The 13,795-nt window shown below is 33.7% G+C and overlaps 1 protein-coding gene across 1 annotated transcript in view; it reads right to left on the reverse strand.

Moving 5' to 3' along the window:
* The window catches only part of Sulf1 (Extracellular sulfatase Sulf1), a 223,635-nt gene extending 214,936 nt beyond the window's left edge, over positions 1-8,699 (reverse strand). The window contains exon 1 of the mRNA XM_090414246.1: positions 8,564-8,699. The gene's annotated coding sequence lies outside the window, so the exon portion shown is untranslated. The remainder of the gene's footprint in view (positions 1-8,563) is intronic.
* Positions 8,700-13,795: the final 5,096 nt, after the last annotated feature.

Here is a 13,795-nt window from a genome sequence, read left to right on the forward strand (position 1 = left end):
GCAAGCATCCATGCCTACGGCGTTTATGAATGTCTTTAGGTATTATATAGTAAGCGCTATCCATTGCCTAAAGACACTCATAAATGTCTAAGCCACAATAACAATGTATGTAACGTATAACGTTAAAATAAAAAATTAAAAAAAAAATTTTTTTTTTTTTTTTTGCACATCTCCATCAAAAGACTCCATCCCATGTTCTGTAAATCCACCCCATCATATACGCATCTGAATAAAACAAAAAAAGTGCAGCCTATAGATATTGAAATCTAATAACTTCTTTCTTTTCAACCTGCAACTCATCATGTCACGACGAATACCCTCTTTTAAGTATTGGAAATCAACATATCTATTGTATTATATTATTTTATTATCGTTTTTCAGTCATAAATGAAAAATAACCCTTTGAATTGAAACATAATACCATAACTACATTGAATTATTTTTTTTAGAACGAAGGTGATAGTCTCTAACTCATTCCACACATTTTCAGCCGTTTCCCCCACAGACAGATTTTGTCCATATCTAAATACCCATTATTAGGCAAGTACCAGACAAACAGAAGTCATTTTATAGAATATTTGACTATCTACTTCGATGACACCTTAGCTAAGCCTTATTACATAAAAAAAAGTAACCTAGAAACTTGAAGCAATTTGTGTTCCCATTCCCGTAGGTAATATTGGCGATCCATTTAAGAAGATTTCAAATTTTCTCTCGAATACGATTAGAAGTGGAAATTCTTGAGGCTGTTGTCGCAAACAGGAGGAGGGGAGACAAAAGTTAGAAGCGTCACAGTGACACATTTGATTTGGCTCCAGGCCCTTCCGATCATCATCACAAGGTTAGCGGTTTATCGATCCCAGAGGCAGTTAAAACGGGACTTTTGCCAGCTTCCGTTCTACCCTGAGTTACTTTTTTTTTTTTTTTTGGAACGCTGACGTCAACGATAGGGGATAGCTAGCGGGTTTAGGCTTACTGATCGTTTATCGACATTTGGTGACGGGTAGACAGCTCACTAAGTTATCGCCTTTAGAGACAATTGGTAGTATGCTATCTTACAGACTTAATGGATATTGAGTAAGTTTTCTCCAGGAAATCGGAGCATTTTTTTTTAAAGTGCCTGGCAAAAGACAAGACGTGAAATACTCCACTGGTATATTGACTTACCCTTTTTCACTCCTGGCAAGTAAGAACAGAAAATAGAATCGGGTAGTAGCAGTTAAGGGTCGTAGAAACTTTGCAAAATCCATTTACTCAAATGACTGCACATTACACACTAAATTTAGACCTAAATGTCTGGCAAGCGAAGTGGGTTTTTTAAAGTGTATTTAAGACTTCGTTAAAAAAAAATAAGTCGAAAACGAAGAAGTTTTTTACCCTTCTAAACAGAGTTTTCTATAATTACATCTAATGCGTATATTTAGCCGTTTGTATATCAATAAAAAAAGCTTGTGTGGTTTAGTGAAGTAGAAAAATATTGACGTCCATTGTTCTGGTTGAAAAACAACAGAAAATGGAAACGAATAAAGTAACTCTGCCTGTATATGTCACATCTATAATTAGTTTATTTATTTAATGTTCCAAGTCAGTTTACACGAGGTTTACCAGAGTGCCATTAACCTAGTAGTTTGTCCTTCCAGTAGTTTCATGGAATTTGGAGCTAGTCCTTGTTTTTTTTTTAGTACAAAGGAATAGAAGGTGTGTCTGTCCTTGTCACAGTTATAAGAATTTCCATAACTAGTGGATACTCGTGATTTCTAAGACTTAAATTGTAACCACACCTTCTATTAACGTTTAATACGGTTTCGGCCTTTCCTCTTAAAAAAAAAAAAAAAAAAAAAAAAAAAAAAAAAAAAAAAAAAAACACATTAGAAACATTGACCTGGTAATTACGCATTATTTACTCATTTGCGTTATTATTAGGGAAATTAGGCAATTAATTATTTCCTATAGGTGGCAGTGCATCTCCCGAGAGAGAAATGTAAATGCATAAATAGAAGAATGCGTGTTAGTTTTCTCTTGAATGCCATCTGGAAATGACTCATCTGACAGTTTTTGAAGAAAATTACATTGTTTAGCCTTGAATGATCACGTGCATCAAGTGATCGAGATAAAAATTTGCAGGCGAACTAGAAAATGACATCGCCAGCAGGAACTATTTTCGTCTGCAAAGTTTTTCGGTTTTTCTTTTTTTTTATTGAATAGTCGTCTGCATTTCTTGGAAATTGATTTTTCACCTCGATCCTATCGTATTAAGTCGTTTTATTTCATGCAAATTTCAGGAAAGAAAAAAAAAAAAAAAAAAGATTCGAGAATACCGATCGATCCGCCCGCATAAGTATTATATCGAACAGAATTCATTACCGAAAGCGTGCAGCCGAAGTCAGTAAAAAAAAAAAAAAAGTCGATAAAAAACTAAAACAAGACGAACAACTTTTAAATGCGATTTTTTCGTAAACTATCCAACTTTCATGAATATAAATACAGTTTAAATAGCACCGCAGATTATTTGTTTTGAAGAATTTGATTTCATTAACCTTACAAGGAAGCCGCTGACAAAAGAGACATATACACTATGTGACCAAAAGTAAAGGGACTCTCCAGATAAGTTCTTGTATAAAAGCCGATAAATTGCCTTTGCCTGGTAAAACTAAAATACGCATATAGAATATATATGAGGTTTAATTTGGCAATAAATTATTGTCAAATTAAAATAAACTTCTTTAGTTTAATCCTTTATTCACGTGTAGGCAAACAAAGTTTGCGCCTGAAGTATCTTCAAGACTGGGGTAACTCGTGGCAAAGGTGGTCTGAGTTCTCATCACTTGCCTTAGTATCCCAAAATGCAAAGCACATCTCCTTGCGGTTGGCAAGTTTATTCCATCTTCCCCCCCCCCTCCTAAAGATCTGGGGAGTACAGAGGATGTGGAATAACAGTCAACTAGTATCGGTAGCAGCAGTTCTGTCTTTGCCAACATTCACGGACAAAGCAGTTATGTTGAGAAGCCGATCTCCAGCATTCCACTTCACGTACTGCTTTCGCCGCACATCATCCGATCGATGTCGTAGAAAATCTGATGCGAAAAGTCCATTCACAACTCTTGGGAAAGAATTTGTAATGTGTAAAATTCCATGGGGAAAAAAAAATGCTTCGAATGAAATGTCTGCAAATTTATGTTTATAGTTTATTCTTCGAAGACAAGTTTTAGCATTCTCGAAGAGTCTTTTTGTCCAGTTTTGAGGCAGAATTCGATGACCAAGTGTTGGTGCTATCTTTGAAGTATATCATATTCTGATAGAGTAGAATTGTAAAATAGAAACACACAATCCTTCACAAAATACTACTTCTCAATAACTCAGGCTATAACTTTAAAACGAAAGTGATTGGTTCGGCGAATTCTGCGCCACCTATGCCTAAGGCAGGCTTTGTACCAACTGTAGTGTCATCTGGCAGCCAGTGAAGAAACTTTATAATCACGCCCAAACACTTAAATATTTCAAATATATTAGCCTTCTGAGAGAAAGAAAAGAGAATAGTGATAGTTAACCTTAGTTATCAGTGTGCCAGTACCCAATGGGCGCCATTCATTACTAAAAATTCAAAACTTTTCAATGGTAGGCTGCGTAATTTGCTGACTGAGCTCTTGAAGGCTAGCAAACAAGAAGCCATCTGACAGAAAAACTGGCGTCTATAAAATTGAAGTATAGCCAAGCTGCCTGGATATTATTCGCGTGTAATGCAGCATGCCAATTACAGAAAACTGGTCTCTTTCTAAGTGAAGACAAAAAAAAAAAAAAAAAAAAAAAAAAAAAAAAAAAAAAAGGCATTCGTTATCATTGTACACAGAAGAAGTTAAACAACTTAAGAATGTTCTACAACAACAACAAAAGTCTCCATAAATCTTTGTCATTTTTGTGACCGGTAATTTCCGTTTCTTTTTACCAATACTTAATTGTTCTTGGAAATCTGAAGAATAAAAGTACACCTTAGTCGTCGCAATCCTTCACATCACAGAAAACCGACACCAGAACTCAATTTCCTCTCTGACATACGTCATATCCTCTTCATGAATCAAACACTATTGTACCGTAGTAGATATACTTTCCCCAAAATGTTTTTATGCTATTGATCATAGCATAAAAACATCGTTAAACATCACGTAAAATCGTTTTAATACCGGGTAGGATCAAAATAATGTCTGGAATGACGACCAGATAATACTGATGATGCTACTACAGTTAGTACAAAGTTTCTCCGCTTGGCGGAGATAGAATACGATTTGTAAAAGTCACACTTTTGCATCACTGAAAAGTAATACCTTTAAAATGCGATCCTTTGCAGTTTCCAATTCATAATGGTGCGAACCCGGACTTGTAAGTGGAAAAGTGTGATCTCAGGGACAAAAAAATGCATAGCAGGAAACTTTTTTTTTTAATCACACCACAAACATAACTTCTTCCAAGCATCAGAGACGATAAGACTGGAAATCATGCCAAAAATAGAAACAGCAGTAACCGAGTTGCTTTCACAATGTATATGTATACACGATACTGATTAAGACAAATGCATAAGTGTGCAGGTTAAACGACTGTCCAGTCAAGTAGAGGATATAGCGTCATGTCAAAGTGGCTGTGTTCCAATATGGCATCCTTATTCTGGATGTTTTAAAACATCACTCCCAGTATACCGAAACCATTAGGTATTCGCATCGAGCGTGATAAATTTATGACAAAATTTATTACTGACGATACTTTTTCATTGATTATTCTGGAATCTGCTGGCCTTTAATACAATGGGCTCATTAATGTTGCAGGATCTTAAGACTTATTTTTATTGCAGATTTTTTTTTTTTTCTTTTGGATGACATATCCAAAAACAGGTGCTGTATTTATTATATATTTGTGAATGCTTGACAGGATTTTGACCCTAAGGGCGAAGAAAAAAAAAACCTACCTTACCCGCTGATTTAATATAGGATCTTCATTACATTTACATGACATTTTTTTTTAATACGACTTTTAATTTTTTCAGGAAAAAAAAATTACAATTTGAAGTATCATCTTAACCAACAAAGTAATCAAGGGTATCTTCGGGATATTCCAGTTTTCCTCCGGTGACCATTGAGCTACCAGGATACTCTGAATCTGGTTTTAGGAATCAAAAATAAAAGGAGACAATTTTAGAGAAAAACTACAGATTTTAAAATTACTCATAGCATGACTATTCATCATTGATAAAGGACACGGCAACGTTTGGGGATTAAAATTTCATTTACACGATGCTAGAACTTTTGATGAAAATGCGAGTTTTCAAATGGTTATTATTTTGGACAATTATATAAAATTGTGACTATTTTCAATAATTCGTGGTTATAATGTTTAATAGAAAAAAAGGTGGAAAGAACAGGAAATGACAATCTGTGTGGGGTCTTATATATGAATATGATAAGGCAAAAGTGCAAATGGGATTACTTTTTCATTCTCATCGTTCACTTCTTTTGTGAAGCAACAAAAGAGTCATAATCGATAGTGCAAAAAAAAGCATCACTATGAAAAGCAAAAGATATCCAAACGTGCAACTATCTACTATTTATCATACTGTTTTTTTATTTAAAATCAATTTCCTCGTGTACAAAAGTCACTACATAATTTTACCAATTAAAAAAAAAAACTTATGCTGTGCGCTTTGAGAACCTGTTTTCAGTAAAACCCAAAATCTTTTGTTCAAACTAAAAAAAAAAAAAAAAAAAAAAAAAGTGGCACTAAAGAAAACAATGCGATCTGTACATATCTATAATAAAAGTAATATTTGTGTCAGACAAGTTATGATCGCATGTTGCCACAGTAGGTTCTACTTACGTAAACCAGTTTTAGCTATCAGTAACACAATATTGCCAATAAAATGTCTTCAAGGACCGACCAAATTCTAAAGTAAGTCAAAACCGAACACATCAGAATTAAAGTGCAAAGGAAAAATAGGAGAAAACAATGCGAGTATTTATTATTCTAGTTATATCAAACCGGTGTTTATTATTCGCTAATTAATTTTAAATACACAATGAGCAGGAAGACTCGCTGACAGTAATTTTAACGACCTCAGTACCTTTGAGCCTCTTTTAATTTTGCAACTTGGAAGATCCATCCTGAATGTTTAATTTGTTGCATTTCGGTAGCAATAAAATAGCATCCGTGGACAATAATCTCCAACAATTCATCAGCTGTTGCAAGCATGAGCTGTCAGCCTGAATGGCTTAAACCTCATCCAGTGCATGTAAATAAGCCACCATTCTAAATAGATGACTTTAATTAAGGAGGGGAAACAAAATTCTGGCAAGGTATACGTTACGCGTTAACTGAGCAGGAGGGAAGCACGCACGCGCGCGCGCGCACACACACACACGAGGGATATCTCGATAATGGCAAATTAAGTTGTACATCTTTTCCAGACGGCTGAACTCATTTTAAGGTTTATTTTGGCTCGGTTTCAGTTCGAATATTAAATTTATAGACAGCTTTCTCAGAAGAGGATAAAATGTAATAAATATGACATGAAATAACTATTCTGTCGCATTGACGGTACAAGGTCAAAGGAAATTTTCTTACAGGATAGTGTAAGACTACGTGCAATATATAAACAAAAAAATCAGGATTAGTGGATTAAAATCTACAAACTCGATCGTTAATTTTTTATTCTATTCACATACATAGAATTAAGGCAGACATTCTTTCATTTACAGTTTAACCAGAAATTAATTTATTCCTTTAAACCTCTGGATTATAGATTGAGTAAGTTTAAATAGCAAATTTATCAGTTTTTTTTTTTTTTTAGGATTAACATGCCCAATCAATCTGGATGTTAAAATATTTACATGATTCGCATGCTTATGATAGTTTTTAAATAAAACTGTTTTTTTTTTAAACCAGAATTGGTTTTAAAAAAAAAAAAAAATTAGAATTCGCAGCAGGATTGTCCCAAACATCCCAAATTTCTGCTGATGCTTAGTTTTGAGGAGCCTCGATAGTCAGTCGGTATCGACGATGGGAGAAATCTAGGTTCGCGTCCTACTTAGGATATAAGGGACTTGCAAATAGAGGTAGCAGCATTTTTTTTTCTTTCTGAAAGAATTTGTGTCCCAATCTAGCCCAAAGGACATACACAATAAATGCACGATGTCTTCATAGCCTTAACATGACTTAGTTTTGAAGAAGTCTTCAAAACCTTATTACTTCCTTACAGATCCCGTAAGGAAGTAATAAGGAACCTTTCCTTCCCCCTTTCCTCAAGGGGGAGAAGGTTCCTTATTACTTCCAGGAACACACAGGAACGAACTGCAACAAATATTAATGTTAGCGAAAAAAAATCAAGGTAAATTACATTAAGAAAACAAAATAATCCGAATAATTATTTTTTTATGCTTTGTTGGTTAAATTTGTAAGATTTTCTTCAATTAGTTCTTATAAGTTTATAAATGGTGTATAGAAATAATGTAGTGTATCGTTATTTGCCGACAGAATGTCTTTTTCTTAGTACGTTAATTTTAACCTATTTTAAAGGTGCAGTTTAATAACCGAGTTCTTTATATATTTTTTTCGTTTTTTTTTTTTAATCTGTATAGATGTGAAATAAACTACCTTCTAAGATATATTTGTGAAATGCTCTTTTTAAACTCACAATCTCTCCTCTAAATATTACAAAACTTTATAAATATTTATATATTTGTAAATATATAAATATTTACAAAACTTTATAATTACATTTATAATTAAACGAATACTTTGATTAATTTAAAATGCAATAGTGTTTTTATGAAGTTATAATACTCAATTATTACATTTAGTTTTATTTATTTTTCATATTAGGTCACACCTCAATTTCACAATACTCAATTCCGGTAATACTTGAACTTATTAAGGTTGCTTTTAGATTTTCAATTTGTATCATTTACTCAATACACCAAAATAAATAAAATAGAAAAAAAAATCTAAGTAAGTATCTAAGTCTTTTTCAGGTCATCATTAATACTACCATTCTGGGATAAATTCATTTTTCCCCATGTGTTGTAGCGATCTATATTTATATAAACGTGGAAAACAAGGCTACTTCTGTACCACACCCACAAGGGTAGGCAAACACGCCCAAAACTTGTGTCATTTCTTAGAAAATACTTTATTTCACATGTGGTCGGATTCCACAAAACACTAAAAAGATATATTTAGGATTTGGTCATTAACTGCTCATTAAAAACAGGTTCAAATTATTATACTAGGAAAAAAAGATATTCGTTTGGAAAATAGATATACGACATTCTTTATATACAGCATTTATAAACTTATATCGTGAACTTATTAAACAAAAAAGCAATTATGGTTAACTGAAAAATACACGTGGTAGAATTGAGCAGAATTTTTCCATGATTCTAACGTCTATATGAACATGCCGCAAAAACTACGCTAATCCGTTCCCGCCAAGCGATAAAGAAATAGCAGACGAAAATACGACATTCTCCAGTTGTACGGTGTCGAGAAAAAGCAGTCAATGAGATTCTAACAAATGATCACTTACCTCGTATAAGCTTCCGCTACGAGATCGCGTCTTGCAGAAATGACACACTCCAAAACCGTAGAAACCTGGCGGTGAGCGAGTGCAAAAGGACCGCTTTTTAGCTTAGGGCACGCTTCTCTCTCTCTCTCTCTTTTTCTTTCTCTCTTTCCCTTCGCTAGGACGAGAGCTGTTAGACCAGTGTGGCAAGAGCAAAAGGAGGTGCCGCTGCTACGAATCTGTGATTGGGCAGACAATGTATCTTTCATCGCGATTGGACGACTTTAACCATGCTCCGTGAATTCTGTCTGTGCGTGTGTGTTTGTGAACTAAAAATCTCGAACGACCTATTTTTTTTTTTTTCCTCCCCTACTGTCTCCTATGTTAATTATTTACAGCATACCATTATTTATATGATAACAGTGAAACGAACAGGGGGCGCACTCTGCATGGGTAATTTAGAATGCACGTATCGTCTCTTTGGCGGAACGTATATGTTACTAATTTGCCTTCTCCCCCTTAATAACAGGGGAAGAAAGATTAAACTTCTTGTACCGTCTGGCAAGTCGTGTAAATCTTAGTGGAACTCCGAATATGTTTGGGAAGAGAATAAGTCACTTCGATTTATGAGTTTGCGAAGGCTCTTTATGGTGTTTCTTCAACGAGGGGGAAACTGGAGTTTTCTTAAAGAAAGCACTGGCATGCAATATTTTACGATTAAGTGTGATTTTTCTGAAGACGAAGTCTACGCTTAATGATGAAATATATTCGACATTAATATTCTAAATATAAATAAAGACACGTGGAGTAATTATCATTTCAAACTATCTTGGAAATGTACTTTAAAAATTGCAAATTTAAACCCCGTTAAAATGACATTGATTGTTGTGTTGATAGTTCAATTAGATTTCAACCAATTAGAAGTTATTACTGAAGTGCATGCGCATTTGTAGTGACTGCTTTAAATGTCGATTTCTGCTGAATATGTTTGTCGTCTGCTTTTTATCAAAACTGATGTAACCAGTCATTTAATGAATTATTATTATTTTGAATGAATTAATTTCTGTTAGATGCATTTTGTTATATTTGAATCGCCAAATTAAAAATGAATGATATCTGGGAAAATTCCCATGCTACTCCTCTTAAACACTATTATTATAATTACGGCTATTATTAGCCTGTTTTTGTTTAGGAGTGTCCCTTATTTTAAATACATTGGCTACCTATATTTTATAGAGCTATATTTTAAATAGCTATAGCTATATTTTAGCTATATTTTAAAAACATTGGTAGCCAATGTATTTAAAATATAGATTTTTTTTAAGATTGATATAATGAAAATTGATAACTTAAGTATTTTTAACTCACTATTTTCTCTTAATTAAATGCTTGCAGCCCGATCCTTAAAAATAAAAAAAGTTTAATGTGGCCCGAGAATCTGGAAAGGTTGCCGACCCGTGCTTTAGATAAATACATACTGCGATAGTCAAATTTTTTAGCTAAAATTAAATAGTTAAGGCGATGTTCTTAAAAATTCCATTTTTTAAAACGAATTTGATTAAAAAAATTTCTTTGAATTTTATTTAAAATAAAACTTAAAAATAAATTACAGTTTTTAAAAATTAAAAATAAAAAATTGAAAACAAAACCTAAAAATATTTTTGTTTTTTTTTTAAACTAAATTTAAAAAAAATGGAATGCGATGTTTTACTTTTAATTTTTTTAAAAAAGGAATAAATAAATCAAAAATAATAAACATGACAGCGTTTTGTTCAAGTGATGCTAATCTTTTTCTTGTTTTACATGAGATCTTTTGAAGTCTATTGACTACAACTTGTCCGGATTCGTTTCACTAGCCTTTCATGGAACATACCTGCGGTACGTGACTGCAAACAGACTAGAGCGTGATCACTGACGCGTGGAAAACAACATTTTATTGTTGTGCTAACTTCATCTATTCACTGATTGCACACATGAGAAATCAACACGAAGTCGTTTGACAAGGAACCAAACGATAACGTTTTGATCTCCCAAGGAAGGTGGGAAGGTGGGTGGGGAGGAAGAAATGTACCTGAAGAACTTCCTAGTGGAAATTTACATGGAAAATTGAAGGATTTAGAACACACGACATATTGTTTATGCATGTTAACAGCTGACTACATATTGGGTACTAGCACGACTTCGAGGATTGTTTAGTTTATGAATTTCACCCCAGCAACCGACATATCAACACCAAGACTTGCGCCATACAAATGTTTCTGTTGAATGATGCTGAAGGGCACTGAGCTTATAAAACTCAACACATTTCTTTGATCGGTGCCGGCAACCATCAACAATTTTATTAGTTGTGTGCTAAGCCTCACTTTGGCCGCAAAGCATGAGAAATTGTAGTTAAACAGATGGCAACAAGTACTATTATGTGACATTGTTTGCTACTATTTTTTTCCCACCATATTTACAGCTATTTCATGAGACTGCTATATAATGCCAGTTGTTTTTAGAACCAGCTCTTTGGTCCATAAGGTTTTAAGGGCCTTTCAGTTATTGTTTGTTTCAGATTGATGTACACATGAGAATATATCCGTTTCGTATGGCCGACCCCATGGGCCACTTCAAAAGGGGAGCTGGAAACTCCTTTCGCGGGTTAAGTCTCACAGGGGAATTGAAACAGTGTTGTTAGCAAGTACCTGTAACGCTTCCGTGAATGGCACTTTATGACCGTACAAGAACAAAGAAGAAGTCCCTGGTCAGCCATTTATCCAGGACGGAAGTGTCCAAAATAATGTCTGTGCAGGTCTCTGTGGGTGATTTAGTATAGCAGTCCCGTACTCCATAACATTCTGATCTTTCCATGGTCTCCTATCGCCGTGGGATTTTCCTGTTACATAGACCGAATCAAAGTTCTTTGTCTCATTAGGTCCGCTCAACTGCTCATGCACTTTAGCAAATATTTGATTGCAATTATATCTATAATCGATGCAATTTGTCAGAATATAATAATGCTTCTTTCTGTACAAAAGAATACAGTTCGTCTGAGACAATAAATTAATCGCATTAAGATCGTCATTTTTCCATGAACTATACAAACGTATGAAATGTGCAAATATCCTTCAACGAAATATACAAATATGTGAAATGAGCGTACCTTTTCATGAAATATACAAACATATGAAATGTGCAAATGTACTTCCATGAAATATACAAATATGTGAAATGCGCGAGTGTCTTTTCATGAAATATACAAACGTATGAAATGCGCAAATATCCTTCAATGAAGTATACAAATATGTGAAATGAGCGTGCCTTTTCATGAAATATACAAATATGTGAAATGAGCGTGCCTTTTCATGAAATATATAAACATATGAAATGTGCAAATATCTTTTCATGAAATATACAAGCATATGAAATGTGCAAATGTCCTTCAATGAAATATACAATATGAAATGTCCAACTGAAGTCATCCTTCATTGAAATATACAACAAATTACGTCAAAAATTAAAAAAAAAAAAGATTATAGGTAACATTTTTCGAATAGCCCTGACTTTTACTCTTTTTTTTTCTTCTGATGATATAATTGCATATTACATCGTCAGAAAATATAACAAAAAGCGAAAGACTTAAAGTTTATTTTCGTATTATATTCAAATTTTTTTTTAAAAAAAAATTACGATTGTTCTTAGTATTTCCTGTTCATCATAACAGTTCTCTTAGGATATAATATTTCTGAATTATAACAAAATAGCATTTATTAGCAGTTTGATACAATACGATACAATTTATTAATATTAAGCTCATCTAAAATTATTATAATAAACATTAAATAAATAGTAAATGATTAATATATTAGTGATGAAGACATTTATTAGTATTAAACTGACTTAAAATTATTATGTTATATATTTTTTCTTCGGAATTATTTTTATTTGTCTGCCACCAAACCAGTGCTCTGTACCTCCGTAAATTACCTCAGGGCAACATGCCTTTAACGAGATTATGCTAAGAGTTTTATTCCACTGTAGTCAAAAGAGTCACTTCACAGCGATAAGATGGATCATTTCGCAAAGGAAAGGAGAAAAACGGGGGGGGGGAGAAAAAAAAACGGTGGCGACAACAAACCAAAGCGTGCAATCTAACCTAACCGCGTTGAGTCATGGGCTTCTATGCAATAGCGACATAAACAGATGACCCCAATCTTCCAGTAGATGAGTAAAGGTGACAATCGGTAGGGTCATTGAGGACAGCACATCCAAATCTAAGAGCGAGTGAAAAAGATAGACAGAGAGCAGAAGCAGTTCTTGTTTTTCCGCCGGAGGTTTTTTTTTTTTTCTCTCTCTCTCTATCTCTCTTTTCCTTCCACTTCAATGCGTACAACCCTCACGGAGGTTGTGCTATTCCTGGAGTAAGTACGAGGGCTTTTAAAGGGAGGTGAATGAGATGTAGAGCACAGAAATTCAACAGGGGAAAGTGTAGAAAATGGCTTCTTGTAATGGGTGATGCACTGCGAAGAATTACATCTTAACGTAAATTTAGTTGTTATCTGAGTCTTTTGAAAGTAATGATTGGGATCTCTTCCGCATGAAAAACTTCCGGTGAACTATGAAATCGTTATAGCATTAAGAACAGTACACGAACGACTTATATGGGATTGTCTCCAAGTAGCTTTACCTAAAATGGATTCAAACTTACATTAATTTGTTTAATTTTTTTAATCAATCAATGTTAATTATTTTTTCGTTAGGGAAGGGCCTGCTTTTTAATTTATTTTTATTGCCAGGTAGCACACAATGTAATGCTGTAGAAGTTTGTACGAATTCTACTGATTTTTATGTATTTTTTTGCAAGATGATTAAAAATATGCTGTTATTATTATTATTAATCTGTTATCCATCATTTTTAGCAGACAAAGACATTCAAGTGGCTCTAAAATTGCTATGTCAACATTCACTGTCGTCTGTTTGTAAAGATTGATCTGCTAGACAGAATTTTGTTGTTTCAGAACAGACGAATGTCTCGAATGAGCCTATAGCGAATCCGAAAATTAAAACAAAAAAGAATAAATTTCCAAGCAACTAAAATAAAAAAAAAGAGCCTGTTTTGTCTATTGGGCCATAAATACTAACAGGTATGAAGGACATCGAGTTTGAAATGAAGTATAGATATCAACATGATGAGCTTTAAAATCAGGGTGTGTTCATACTTTCTGAGTAACGTCAAATCTGATGAATATATTCATCAGATTTGACGTTAAATCT

The sequence above is a fragment of the Typopeltis vanoorti genome, chromosome 25 (genome assembly GCF_054136105.1).
Source record: "Typopeltis vanoorti isolate ZY-2024b chromosome 25, IOZ_Tvanoo_1.0, whole genome shotgun sequence".
Taxonomy (NCBI): Eukaryota; Metazoa; Arthropoda; class Arachnida; order Uropygi; family Thelyphonidae; genus Typopeltis; species Typopeltis vanoorti.